Source organism: Dermacentor silvarum, chromosome 3 (assembly GCF_013339745.2).
Source record: "Dermacentor silvarum isolate Dsil-2018 chromosome 3, BIME_Dsil_1.4, whole genome shotgun sequence".
Taxonomy (NCBI): Eukaryota; Metazoa; Arthropoda; class Arachnida; order Ixodida; family Ixodidae; genus Dermacentor; species Dermacentor silvarum.
In genome coordinates, this window is record NC_051156.1 from 211,334,778 (window position 1) to 211,347,774 (window position 12,997).

A 12,997-nucleotide genomic window follows, 5' to 3' on the forward strand; every position below is an offset into this window, starting at 1 on the left:
CCTTGCTTCTTGATATAAGTGATGGTTGCAGGTGACATCATTGATACGTATCTGTTTTACCTCGTTCGCCAGATTCGACTAAGTGGGTGGAGTATATTAGCAGAAATGCTTCATGTACTTAGCGAAACTTATATGAAACGACATTACGAGTGCAGCATACGTTAATTCCTCCGGCAACAGCTTGAAACATCTATACTCGCCGACAACTTTCCGTGACAATGAAGGGTAAGCTACGGAGGCAAAGCGCGCACAAGTGAGAGCGCTTCTGAAAAGAGTCCCGCGTTTTAATCCATGCACGTTTAGGCTGGGGAAGAGAAAGCATAAACAGCTTATTAGCAACATTTAAATAAGACGGAACATGCCACTGAGCGTAAAAGTTTATTTATTTTGTGGGTTTTACCTTCCGCGTCTGGGCAAACGCGAAACCGTCGCACGTGGAAGCTGCGTCGATTCAACGTCTGTTCCGAGCAACCAAAAGCACTGTCAAACGCTGCCGACCACTTGGCGCGGTAACACATGGGCAGCATCCACGCGCCCGTACATTTCCCTTCATTTCCACAGAAAGTTGTCCGCGAGTACAAACACGCAAGCTTCCTCCGCTGTAGCAGTTACATCACTCCTGAACACTTGACACTATAGTATTGCGTTCGCTGCCGTCAACACAGAATCTTAGCCTGTTCGTATTAAACGCATTACATTTTATGGAATACTGGAACACCGGATACAGAGACATACGCAATGGCGCTGCTGGCGCCATCCTGTGGCGCTTACGTGAACTAGAGCGCTGGGAAGCATAATTAGAATAATCATAATTACAATGAACACATACTTATCATGTGCTGGTGCAAGCGATGCGACAGCAACAATCATCATAGGGTCTCGCCGATTTGTTTTTTAAAGCGAAGATTTATATGGCTAGACGAAGTCGCCTTTCCACAGAAAACTATCATCACCAGCATTGGCTCGAGCGTCATCGTCTGCTTCCACAGCTGGCTGCGATGCCGATCATCATTCCAGCGTAAAATTTCACTTGTCTTCTGTCGTCGTAATAGGGAGGCCAGTTTTACGGGAGTGTGAGCCATTCATTGTCTTACGTAAGGAACAGAATTAACTTTGAAGCAATTTAATTTCGAAGAATCGCAAGCGGCAATGGCGGGCGAATGCTGTTAACCATGCCGCCTGAACAAACTGAAGACATCGAACTCAAGCGACAACGGCGGACTGCGGGCATACCGTCAGAGACGTCGTTCTCTCCGTCGCAGCCGAACGTGTGTGCATCCTCATAATTGAGAAATACTTTAACGGACTCTCGGGATTAACCCAGTGATAAACACCGGGGCCGCACGATTCAGCTTCGCTGGTTAACCATCTTCACGGAGTGGAAGGGCCAACGAATTTTTTTCCCCTTCTGCGTGAACAACGACGCAACAATCCGCAATGAAAATGTGGAAATGTGAGAAATTGTTGATTCCACAACGATACAGACAAACGGACAAACGGCAGATTCTTGCTGTCTCTGCGTACTTTATATAGAAACGTGATTGCGCTCCTTGGCGATCGCTCCACGCTGACTCGTCAAGACAGGGCACATGAATGCGCGCTGGTGCGCTACGAGTTGTACGCAATAAAGAAACTCTCATAAATTCTGGCACTTGCTGTACGTTGACTCACTGCTATAGACTGAGTAGTTGGACGCCTTTCCGGCTCGTGTAATCGCGCATACGGGGCCTTCGCGTGTCTTCGTTAGAGTTTCCGTTAAATATATCCGGCCGTGGTTGACTTATCTCGCGCCGCATGAAACATAGAAAAAAAAAAAAAATAAACGATATGTTCCCCGCAGTCTTATAACGCGCCCTGCTGGGGTTTCATTGCGTTGCGTGCAGCAGAAAACGGTTCGTGCGTTTGTTCTGCGTACTCGCGAGAATGTCAGAAGCTGTGAACGAAGAGCGCGATCGAGACGAAGGACGCATCAAGGACACAGCTATAAACGAGCTATACATATACCCGCCGTGCTTGCTTATGGTGTTGGGCTGCTAAGCACGAATCCCGGCCACGGCGGCCACATTTCGATGGGGGCGAATTGCGAAAACACCCGTGAACTTAGATTTAGGTGCACGTTAAAGAACCCCAGGTGGTCCAAATTTCCGGAGTCCCCCACTACGGCGTGCCTCATAATCAGATCGTGGTTTTGGCACGTAAAACCCCATAATTAATTTTTTAAAAATTTTGAGCTATACATGAACGCTAGTGTGTTTCCTCCAACTGCGTTTCGTCCTGGACGCGCAGTTCGTTCACAATGTATGCATAAAAACAACTCGCCCAATGGTCCCCCTTCTTTGGCAGAAGTCACCTATAGGCCATCCAGGCGCTACTGAACATTTTAAAAAGTACGGGCCTGGACTGTAGGCTTTGAGCATGCCAAAGTGCTTGCCATATGTTTTACATCCTCCTTCTCTCATCATCGTCACCCATCATGCGCCTCTTCCCTCTTTCTTTCCCTCTTCCCCTTCCCCCAACGCCGAGTAGCTGGCTAGAGGAATTTACCTCAGGCCGACCTCTCTGGATTTCGCATCATTAAACTTCTCTCCCTCTCTATTTATTTATTTATTTATTTATTTATTTATTTATTTATTTATTTATTTATTTATTTATTTATTTATTTATTACGAACTAGAGACCTAATTGGGCCCTCACAGGGTAGACAAAGAAATAAAACATGCGTAAAGTTGCAGACAACGTTACGCATTTTTTAAGTCATTCCACTCTGTTAGCGCTGCCGAAAATAAAATAAAATAAAAAAAGAGTACGCAAACGTAACGTTTCTGGTGACATAAGGTGAATGCGGCTTGTTGTGCCGTGTGCGTCTAGTTACTAGAGGCGACAGATACTGATTGCGGTCAGCAGCAAGCTTATTGTTAGTCATGAATAAATATAGAAATTGAATCCGCTGAGATTTTCGCCGTAACTATACACAGAGTGAATCGATAGTCTTATCATTCATAGTAGTTGTGTTGGGAAGTCGTGCCGGGAATACTTAGATGTAAATGAATCTGACGGCTTTTTCACTGTATTCGTCTAATTTTGTTAATGTTGTCGTCAGTATTTTCGAATGAAAACTCGATACCCGACCACGATCGATTTAGGAGACTGTTTTACTGAGACAGCATCAGAAGCCCGAAAACTGGGCTTGCCGCGCCCATCGATCATTTTGTTCACGCCAGCGCCGTCGTGGTTAAGTCGTCTTCGTTAGACCCCCTCCTTACCATAGAGGAAGGAAATAAATGGAACTTTAACCTCACGCGGCCAGCATTCGCAAGCCGTCCTCTATGAAGCCACCTCCTTCGCCTTAATTATCTCTCGAATACTCGGCCCAACAGGTGACCCTGCTCTCGGTGGACCCGCTGTCCAGTGTGCTTCGTCGCCACTAGGTTTTAGTCGACGCGCACTTTCTTGGGTGCTTTGCCAATTACTTTGTGCACGTTTCCTGACAGCATGCTTGTCCAACTTCAATCGTTCGTTGCAAGTGTACATCCACCGCCTTTGTATGCAGCATGGGAGAGCGACAGTCGGGCATTGATGCCTCGCTCGTTATCTTTTCGGAAGAGCTAAAGCTTATCTCGACGTGATCACTAATTGGGCCAACGTTTCTCGGGTTCAGTTTTGTTACATAACATAATAAGGGGAAGAGAAGACACGTTCCTAACCCTCAGCTTCACGATCGCAATATACGGCGAAGAAAAAACAAAACTTCGCTCACCACTGGGGTTCGAACTCACGCAGCTGCCGCAAATTTGCAATTGGAATGTGGACGCGCTAACCACTCCACTGTCGCTTAACTTCGACGCTTGTCAATTTGTGCGTGGTTTTGTGCGCGTAGACTCTAAGAGTGGTGGCGTCAGTGTATGTAGGTTTCCTCCTATGGTCCTGGCACCTAAAAACGTCAACTTCTTTAAAATGAGACCATCAAATTAAAATAAAGAGGAAAGTTGTTCTTGATAAGACCCGCTGTGAGTTCCTGCCGGCCGGGGGCTGTTGCAGCAAAATGAATTCAAATCCAAAGACAGTCGCTGAACACTGCTGATTTCCTAATTCATCGCCCGACACAAACTGCGCAGCAGTGATTACAAGGGTAGCTTTTGTAGTTTTTTTTTTACGAGACACTGTAATGTACATGCTGCTTCGGACGACGATCACGATCCTCAAACACGACGCATACAGTCGCGTTCAATATGAGCTGCAACATGGTGCCCGTGGTCGAAGGGCGTCAAGGCGGTGCGGCGGCGCCAACGTAAAAAAAAAAAAAAAAAAAAAAAAAGAAAAAAGAGAGAGAGAGAGAGAGAGAGAGAGAGAGAGAGAGAGTTCAACACTATTCTAACTGTACTGTTTAGAACCAGATATTTTTAGCCCAGATATTCGCATGGCGGCTCTGCCGTACAGTTTTGGAGCCCCACCAACCACGGCACCGTGCACGGCTCATACGGACGCGACTGTAACTACGAAATTTCTTCACCGTAGCCTTAAGATGAGTGCTCTCTAACCATGTGGCACCTTCCTAAACCCCAAAGTTTTCATTCATTCATCATTCATTCATTCATTCATTCATTCATTCATTCATTCCTTCATTCATTCATTCATTCAGTTCTGAAACAAGTGGCCTATGGGGAGTTTCACAACTGATGTGATCGAAGTGCTCACAGTATTAGCATCACAATGAATCAAGCAAATACTGCGAAATTGTGTTATGAGATTCGTTTTTCATTAACTCGACGCGAGCGCGAGTACAGTCAGAAGTCCGGCTAAGTGAGAGCGACTCAACCACGCTTGCATATGCATTCGGCCAAACGGGCCATCGCGGAAGACGTCATAGGAATCCCGTACTAAAACTGCATCCCCCCCCCCCCTTTTTCTTTAAGGCGTAGTGGTGGGTTGCTTAATCATGATCGAACATGGCAGCATACTTCAAAACAAGGGCGTAACACAGCGTGAACAAACGCGAGTGCTGTGCTGCAACTGACGGTTTATTGCTGGATAAGCATATATACATAAATACGCGTTCCAACGCATACTTGGAGCACTTCAGCGAAGGGAACGATACAGATTTTTGACCACTCATACGAGCTAACAGCCATGATGCTGCACGAAACCTCATACTTCACAGCCAGTATGTGTAGAGTACGGGCTGACCGTTGAATGACGTTTGACGATGAACTGCACAAAAAAAAAAAAAAGGGGGGGGGGGGGGAATTCAGAGCCTTTCCACTATGTGAAGATGGAAGACCAGCGAAGCTGTACTTGTTGATAAGTATATTGAGTTATATATAGTTAATTGCTATATTGATTGAATGAAGACACATACACATAACTTCGTTGTTGTTATCGTCTTTTATTTTCTCTTTACTTTGTCACCATGGTAACCATTGCTTTGTGGTCACTGTAATTGGTTGCCGATGCTTTCAGCGCCCACTTCCGCTTCTGTTCGCGAAGGCGATCCTCACGGGCACGCTGTTGTTCTTCATCGGTCGCAGAGCGGCTATCCGACGTTATATGAATCCTTCGAACGACAGGCGTTCGGCTATAATATATCGGCTTCCCGTCGCCTTCGCGCATATTCACGCTGTTGCTCACGCCGGCGCTCTTTCCATGCACGTTCTTGTTCTTCAGTACGGACTACGAGCGTCCTGGCCATAGCAACACCAAAGTACAACTGCTGATAACGTCGCTAGAGGGATGACGATGTCACAAGAAAACGAGGCACAGCCATTGGTGGGCGCACGATGACGCTTTATTATTCCGTCATCCACTCCGGAGCCATGGAGCACCGCCGCGGCGCGCAGCAGGCTCCTGTGGATTCAATTTTGTCGACGGGACTTTTTTCTGCATACCCTGTCGACGCACAGGGTATGTAGATTCGTTTGGTCAGAACCTAGCCATATACAGCTCCGCTGTAAAAAGGAAATAGAACAAATGAGAAAGACGGCGAGTGAAACACACCACGGGACATTGCCGCGTGAGATATGTATATATATATATATATATATATATATATATATATATATATATATATATATACACCTTTTTTCTTTGTCAGATAAGGCGACTGAAGGGAAACTGATGCACTTTTCCTTCTGCTTTGAAATCTCAGCAAATGCGAAAACACCCGTGTACTTAGATTTAGGTGCACGTTAAAGAACCCCAGGTGGTCCAAATTTCCGGAGTCCCCCACTACGGCGTGCCTCATAATCAGAACTGGTTTTGGCACGTAAAACCCCATAATTTAATTTTTTTGAAATCTCAGCTGCCTCTATAATTTCCCGTGTGAGCTTGCTTCTTTCCCCTACACGCTACTTTCATATCTTTCAGTTCCGACACAGAGCCGCAACCCCTATACAATGGAAGGCAAGGTGATCATATCTTTCCTACAGCAGTGCTAGTTATGCTCTGTGAGCCTTGTGTTCAAACATCTACCTGTCTGGCCAACGTACACCTTACCACACGTCAGCGGAATGGAATAAACAACGAACTCCGTGCAGCTGACGTACGGTTGCTTGTGCTTGATTGCACAAACATCCGTTGGCTTCTTCGGTGCGTTTGCTTTTTTTGTGCGGACACACAAAGTGAACTTTCTTGTGCGGACAGAGTGCGGTTACTCTGCGAAAACGTAAACGAGCTGAAGAAACCAACGGATGTTTGTGCAGTCAAGCACAGGCAACCGCACGTCACCTGGACGGCGCGGTTTGTTTATTCGATTCCGCTGACGTGTGATAAGGTGTATACGTTGGCGAGACAGGTAGATGTCTGCACACAAGGTCACAGAGCATTGTGGTCTTAAAGAAGTGTTGAAGTGCTTTCAATGTTTTACGATGAACTGCTTTTGATGGCCATGAATAATTTGCAACGATTATGACTCAGAGTGGCGAACACGAACACAAGTTGTTGTTGCCTCTCACATGTGCTACCGACCCACAAGTGGGGATTGGACAAGTTTCGTAACAGAAACATAATGCGATATGCCTTTTTTTTTTCTCGCTTACGTAATGTTATGTATTATTCAAGCAGCCGTATGCTCTCTTTTTTTTCTTTCTTTTTCTTTTGTAGAGCGAGGTTTTGATTCCTTCGAGCACCGGCGTTCCGCCTAGTATCGGAGACCCAAGTTGGGTCAAAAAGTTTCACTGACGAGCAGCACATACCCAGAGACCCAATATGGCGTCGACGTGGTTTATTGAAGAGCGCCACCTACCCACATGCATACCCAGTTACTCAAGTTGGTCGGACGGTTGGTTTTGACCCCGCATTCCCCCGGAAAAGCAATCCAATGCTCTACTTATTAGACCACGGTCTTAGACCAAGTGGGCGAGCAAACGGTGAGAGACCCAGCCAGACATAGATAAGCAGAAAGTCCCATAAAAAAAAAAAAAAAAAAAAAGCTCGGGTAACGAGTATTCTTTCAGTTTTGGAATGGCCGACACACCAACGTGCGGTGCGAAATCTGTGGTTCTGAAGAAACTATCGAACATCTGTTGTGCGCTTGCCCTTAATAGGACGTCCAGCGTATTTCTTTACAGACCGCATTATGTGGCGACTATAGTAGAACATTCCTGAAATGAAAATTCTTGTACCCAGGCCACATCTGTCCTTGGCGCAAAAAGCCTTTCGTGCGCTACTGCAGTTTTTGAAGAACACCGGCCTCAATGCCAGATTCTATAGTCGTGCTGCGCGCCCTACTGTGTGCGCGCAGTGCTCCCTCTCTTTCTCTCCCTCTTTTCCTCTTTCAATTTCTCTCACCGCCAGTGTAGGGTAGCAAACCGGACGCTCGTGTCGTTGACCTCCCTGCCTTTACCTCTCTTAGCTCTATCTTTCTAGCTTTTCTGCCTCCGACTGTACTGTAATGTTCAACCTAATTGAATAAAGGATAAATAAGGACCATCTTTTTTCCGGATGACCTAGTTTCCTATCCAAAAACGTGCGAAAAGTATAATTCTGTTTACTTTTTACTTACACTTAAGGGGAAGAGTTTGCGCATTAAATAAAAAAAATAACTACATCTGATTGCAGGAAAATTTAGTGACTAAATATTTGTAAGGTGCACAGAGCGTTTTGCCATTCCCGTGAAATATACGCTCAATCCCCTGTAAAAACAACGGACTATTTCATATTTCTAAAAATTATATTTTTGCAGACTGCTGTAGATTTCCGTATTATAAATACAGCCCGCTCATAATTTCACACACAAAAAAAAAAAAACAGATTGGCAGCCGATTATGCCAGTCAGATACTTGTGAAAACAACAGCGATACTTTTTACATTGTCCAGCTATTCGTTACAAAAGGATTTTTTTTTACTTCACCTGAAAGTGGCTCGGAGCTGTAAAGGAAACCTCACGAATAAGCCAGAGACTGAATTTAGCAAGTATGGATAACCTTTACTGGGCCACATCTGTGAAAATACAACATACCTAGACATTTAGGACTTCGCACTGAGGTACTGGCGCTGACATTTTGGAAAAGAAAAAGAACTTTGACCTTCATTTCCTCTTCCAATGATCAAACCTATTATCGCGAAACCAACGACAATAGAATTTTGAAACAATACATTATCACTTACCCAATTTACGTGAATATCATTGCCATTTCAACGTTAGGGCCTTTCCGAGGCCGTTGTTGGGATCGTGCGCTGGCCCTGCGGCAGCGGTTACTGACCTACGTCAAGGGCCTCAAATTTACAGCCACTTGGTGAACAACTCCCTGCAATCAGAGTGAATGATGCCGCCCTAAATCACCAGAGGCTGTGACTTTGGGGGATACTGCCCTATACCGGCATGCCACCAGTGGGAATTTCACGAGGTAGTGGTGTAGGTGGCCGCTGTCGGGTGCCTCGATGTCCTCCTCGCCGACGACGTGCGCACTGAGGCACCCTAGGCCTCTGCACCCTGCCTATGCCCGTCACGTTGCTCCCGGTGCACCTCCAGCTATAGGAGTGGTAGCATCATTTCCCCTCTGCGAATTGTCCTGCGTTTTCTGCCTCTTCGTGGACAAACCCTCATTGCACTTGGGTGCTTGACCAACGCCGCCTAGATAGCATAAGACCTGTGCACTACGATCCATGATGTCATGCTACTTGGCTCGACTGCCATGGAATCTAATGGGGATGCTCCAGAGTAAGCAACGGTGATTTTGACGTCACCGCTTTCGTCACGCCAGGCTTGGCAATTGAAATTTCCGGCAATGGGATCCCGGTCGCAACACCGTGGCATGGCGTCATCCGCATTTCGATGGGAGTGGAATGCGAAAACACCCGTGTACTTATTTTTAGGTGTGCAGTTAAAGAACCTCAGGTGGTCTAAATTATCCCGGGGTCCCCCAGTATACGGCGTGCCTCATAATCAGATCGTGGTTTTGGCTCGTAAAAACCTCATAATGTTGAATTTAGCATGACGTCATAAAGTAGAGTGCACAGGCCATGTGCTATCGAGGTGACGTTGGCTTGAACAGGTGAGCAGGAACGCTCATGCCGCTCGAAGGCGGAGCAAGTTACCCACCAGTCGGTGATTGGTCTAACGCACCATGTGACTGGTGGCTTCTTCTTCCAGCGAGCGATCGGCGATCACCCATGGCTAACGAGACAAAATTACTGAAGACCGCACGGTCGCTTTGTAAGAGAGAGTTGCAGCTTGAGCTTGTACTGATCGTAACTTATCTTTCTCCCATGTTTTAATTGCAAATACACTCCCATGTAAACATATGCATTAAAAAATGTTTAAGTGCCAGGCCAAGGCCTGCGGTCTCCCCTCCTTCATGGTGGCATGAATTACCACGTCTTTGGATCCCGGTAGCAACACCATGGCAGAACACAGAAAGGTGTAATGCGATTTACTTATATATATATATATATATATATATATATATATATATATATATATATATATAATATATATATATATAGCGTTGTGGGCTATGTTGACATGGCCTGGTTGACTTCTTGCAGTGGAGTAGAAAAGTGAGTTTATTGTTGCATAATGACATGATTACTTGGGAAGTACGCGTTACCAAGGCGCGTTACAAGCGTCTGTTAACGAACATTTATCGTCTTTTCCAATCACCTTCTTGCACCTGTGTTGTCTGGCAGTGTCGTGTTATTTTATTTCTTGGCTTTAATGCGTTCGCATTCTTTGGGTACTTGAGGTAGTTTCCGGTGTCTACCTATCTATCTATATATGTTTGTATCTAACCGTTTCCATGCCTACCTGTGCTATTGGGTAGCCCGTGGTCGAATGGTTAGCACATCGGGCTGCTGTGCTGAGGTGACAGGGTCGAGAAACCAACCATCGGACCAGCTTTGAGTCACTGTGTATGTGCCAATATGTACACACATTCCACTCTTCAACGAACCTCTTTCACGCCGATATGGGTCGCTGCAGATGCGGGACTTGGTAGGCACCACTGTTCGAAGACACCCTTTGACGCCGACTCGGAGCACTGGGATGTGCCACTCGGTGTGTGCTGGTCTTCAATGAACCTCTTTGACGCTGACTTGGGTCACGAGATATGTGCCAATATGCGTGTGCCACTGTTCAATGAAAGTCTTTGACGCCACCTTGGGTAATTAGCTATGTGTCACTGGGAATGTGCCGCTCCACAATGTCGAAAAAGATCCCTCGAACTCATCCGATGCTGAGCGGAATGGAACCCACGTCACAAGGGTTCCTCAAGGGTAAAAGCCCGATGCATTATCAGGCTGTGCCGCAGAGGCACTGAGTATGTGGCGCGTTCAACGAACGCCTTTCACGCCAACGCTTTATCGAGTTGCGCCTTGAATGTGCCGGGTATGTGTCGCTCTGCAATGAACCTCTCGCCAAGTTGGGTCACCGAGTATGTGCCACTGAGTGCGCGGAAAGCCAGGGAAGAATTCTCAGCCTTCGCCGCCACTGACGTGCCACGCTTCTCGTCTCGGAGGCAACGGGCGGACTTCTCGGCAGTGCCACTAGATGGCGTCGCGTGTCCAGAAATAAGCGCGAGAGGAGCTCGGTTGCTGCATGACGCGTTTCTCAGCGTCCGCACGAACCTGGGCGCCATGCATTTCGGAGGCCATGCAGAGGCTTCGTGACGCTGAGTGTTCTTACGGAAGCGTGAAAGAGGGTTCCCGCTGCAGTCACACGGCTCGTACATAACTCGTTTCTACGGTGGCAATACGTTGTTTCGCTATATTGATTCAATGCCTATAGGGCATTACCGTCGACAGTCATGACGACATTTCTTTTTCTTGCGCTGTTCCCGTAATCGCATTCCCACGTAAATACGGATGCTCCACTTCCTAAAGAGGTCGCTACTTATCACTATATTTCCCCCTCGCTTTCGTCACCAGTACACATGAAAACGGCAGGCGTCCTCCTCGGGAACCGTCTGGTCACGGAGGACGCGGGAAGCTAAACCAACCTCGTCTTAGTCGAATTATTGAGCACCACGGTGTCTTGAGCCGCGGTTGCCCATAAACCCACTGTTCACGCTTTAGGGCACGGAGCGCTCTGCGGTGCTCATCGTGTCGCAAGCGCTAACAGGTCACCGCTCTCATCGACTCGGCGTAGCCTCGATGCGTTGGCACCCTTCGCGCTCTCTCATCTGCTCTCGCCTGCAGTGCAATCGAAGTCAGGCGACCGTATATAGCTTTAACGTATCGGCGTTGACACGCTCCAGCTGCAAGGGCGGTGGCCTTCACACTTTCGTCGCAGAGAAAGAGAGCGAGAGACGCTACATTCACGCAGCTATACTCTCTGTCCTCATCGACACTCCCTATATTAAGCTCTCAGTCCTCTTGCTCTCCATATTGCAGAGCAGTAGCAAACTGTGGGAGACCGAGGCAGACCTCGTCGCCTTTTCGTCTATAATCTATCCAGCTCTCTCTCAAACGCAAAAGAAGTGAGGTATCAGCGCAGGTGCGCAGCTATACAAACACGCGCATAACAGAACGAAACACTCGGCACTTGACAATTCCCGCACCCCGAGTCTCTCCCCCCTCCTCTCCTGTCCCTCTCTCTCAGCTCGACGCGTGTCTGCTCCGCCGGATCCGGGCATCCCCTCGATCCGTGGTTCTCGCTCTCCTCTGCGGAGGAGCCCGCAGCCCCGAAAAAAAAAAAAAGGGGGGGGGGGGGGGGATACACGTGGGATACCCAACGCTGCGCAGGCGCAGTGGAGGACCACCACGACGACGGAGAGCTCTTTCTCTCTCTCGCACGCACAAACACACGCACTGCACCGCGGCAAGCAAGAGCACGCACCATCATCGACGCAGGGCCCGCGCCTCCCGTTCCAAGCTGCGCGGTTCGCCTCCGTCGCGCGCGCGCGCGGGAAAACCCCGAGAGGCTGGCTTCTACTCTGACCTCGAACTCCCGCCTTGCAACTAACTTACATATGCTTTGTGCTCTTAGGAAAGCACGGCAACATCAGAACAACGCTTCGGCCTGTGTACAGAGCCCCGTGCTAACGAGAGCGAAGGAAGGACATCCGCAGCCGCAGTGGACGATGACGACGACGAACGGAGCGTGAATACAACGGCGTCGTCGATACCGGCAGCGGCCTGAGCCGGCGCCAGGCCTAGCCGTTGTCGACTCGATCGCTTGGGGGTATACCGGCGTTTTCCGTCTTCGCCGGCATCGGCGCGGCGCTGCTGCAGGCCGCGCGCGCGCTGCTTTCTCATTCTCGCGTAGAAAAACGAGCTGCCGGCGCAGTTGTTCGTCAGTCACGCGCCTTTCCTCCGCAGCCAGCCGTGGCGGTCCCCGCAGCTGCTGAGCGCTCCTCTTTCTTCGCTAACTAAAACCCAGCGGCGGCTGCGCAGTACCAGGGCGAACGAAGGCACGCCACGGCGGTGGCTGCGGCAATCGAAGTTCGGTCCCGCGCCGAGGCGCACAGGGACCTCCTCAACAGTCGCCGGTGCAAGCTTGGCTACATGTAGGATAACGACCCGGCTCCCGAGACCGATTCAGAGTGCTCTGTTGTGCTTGTGGTGG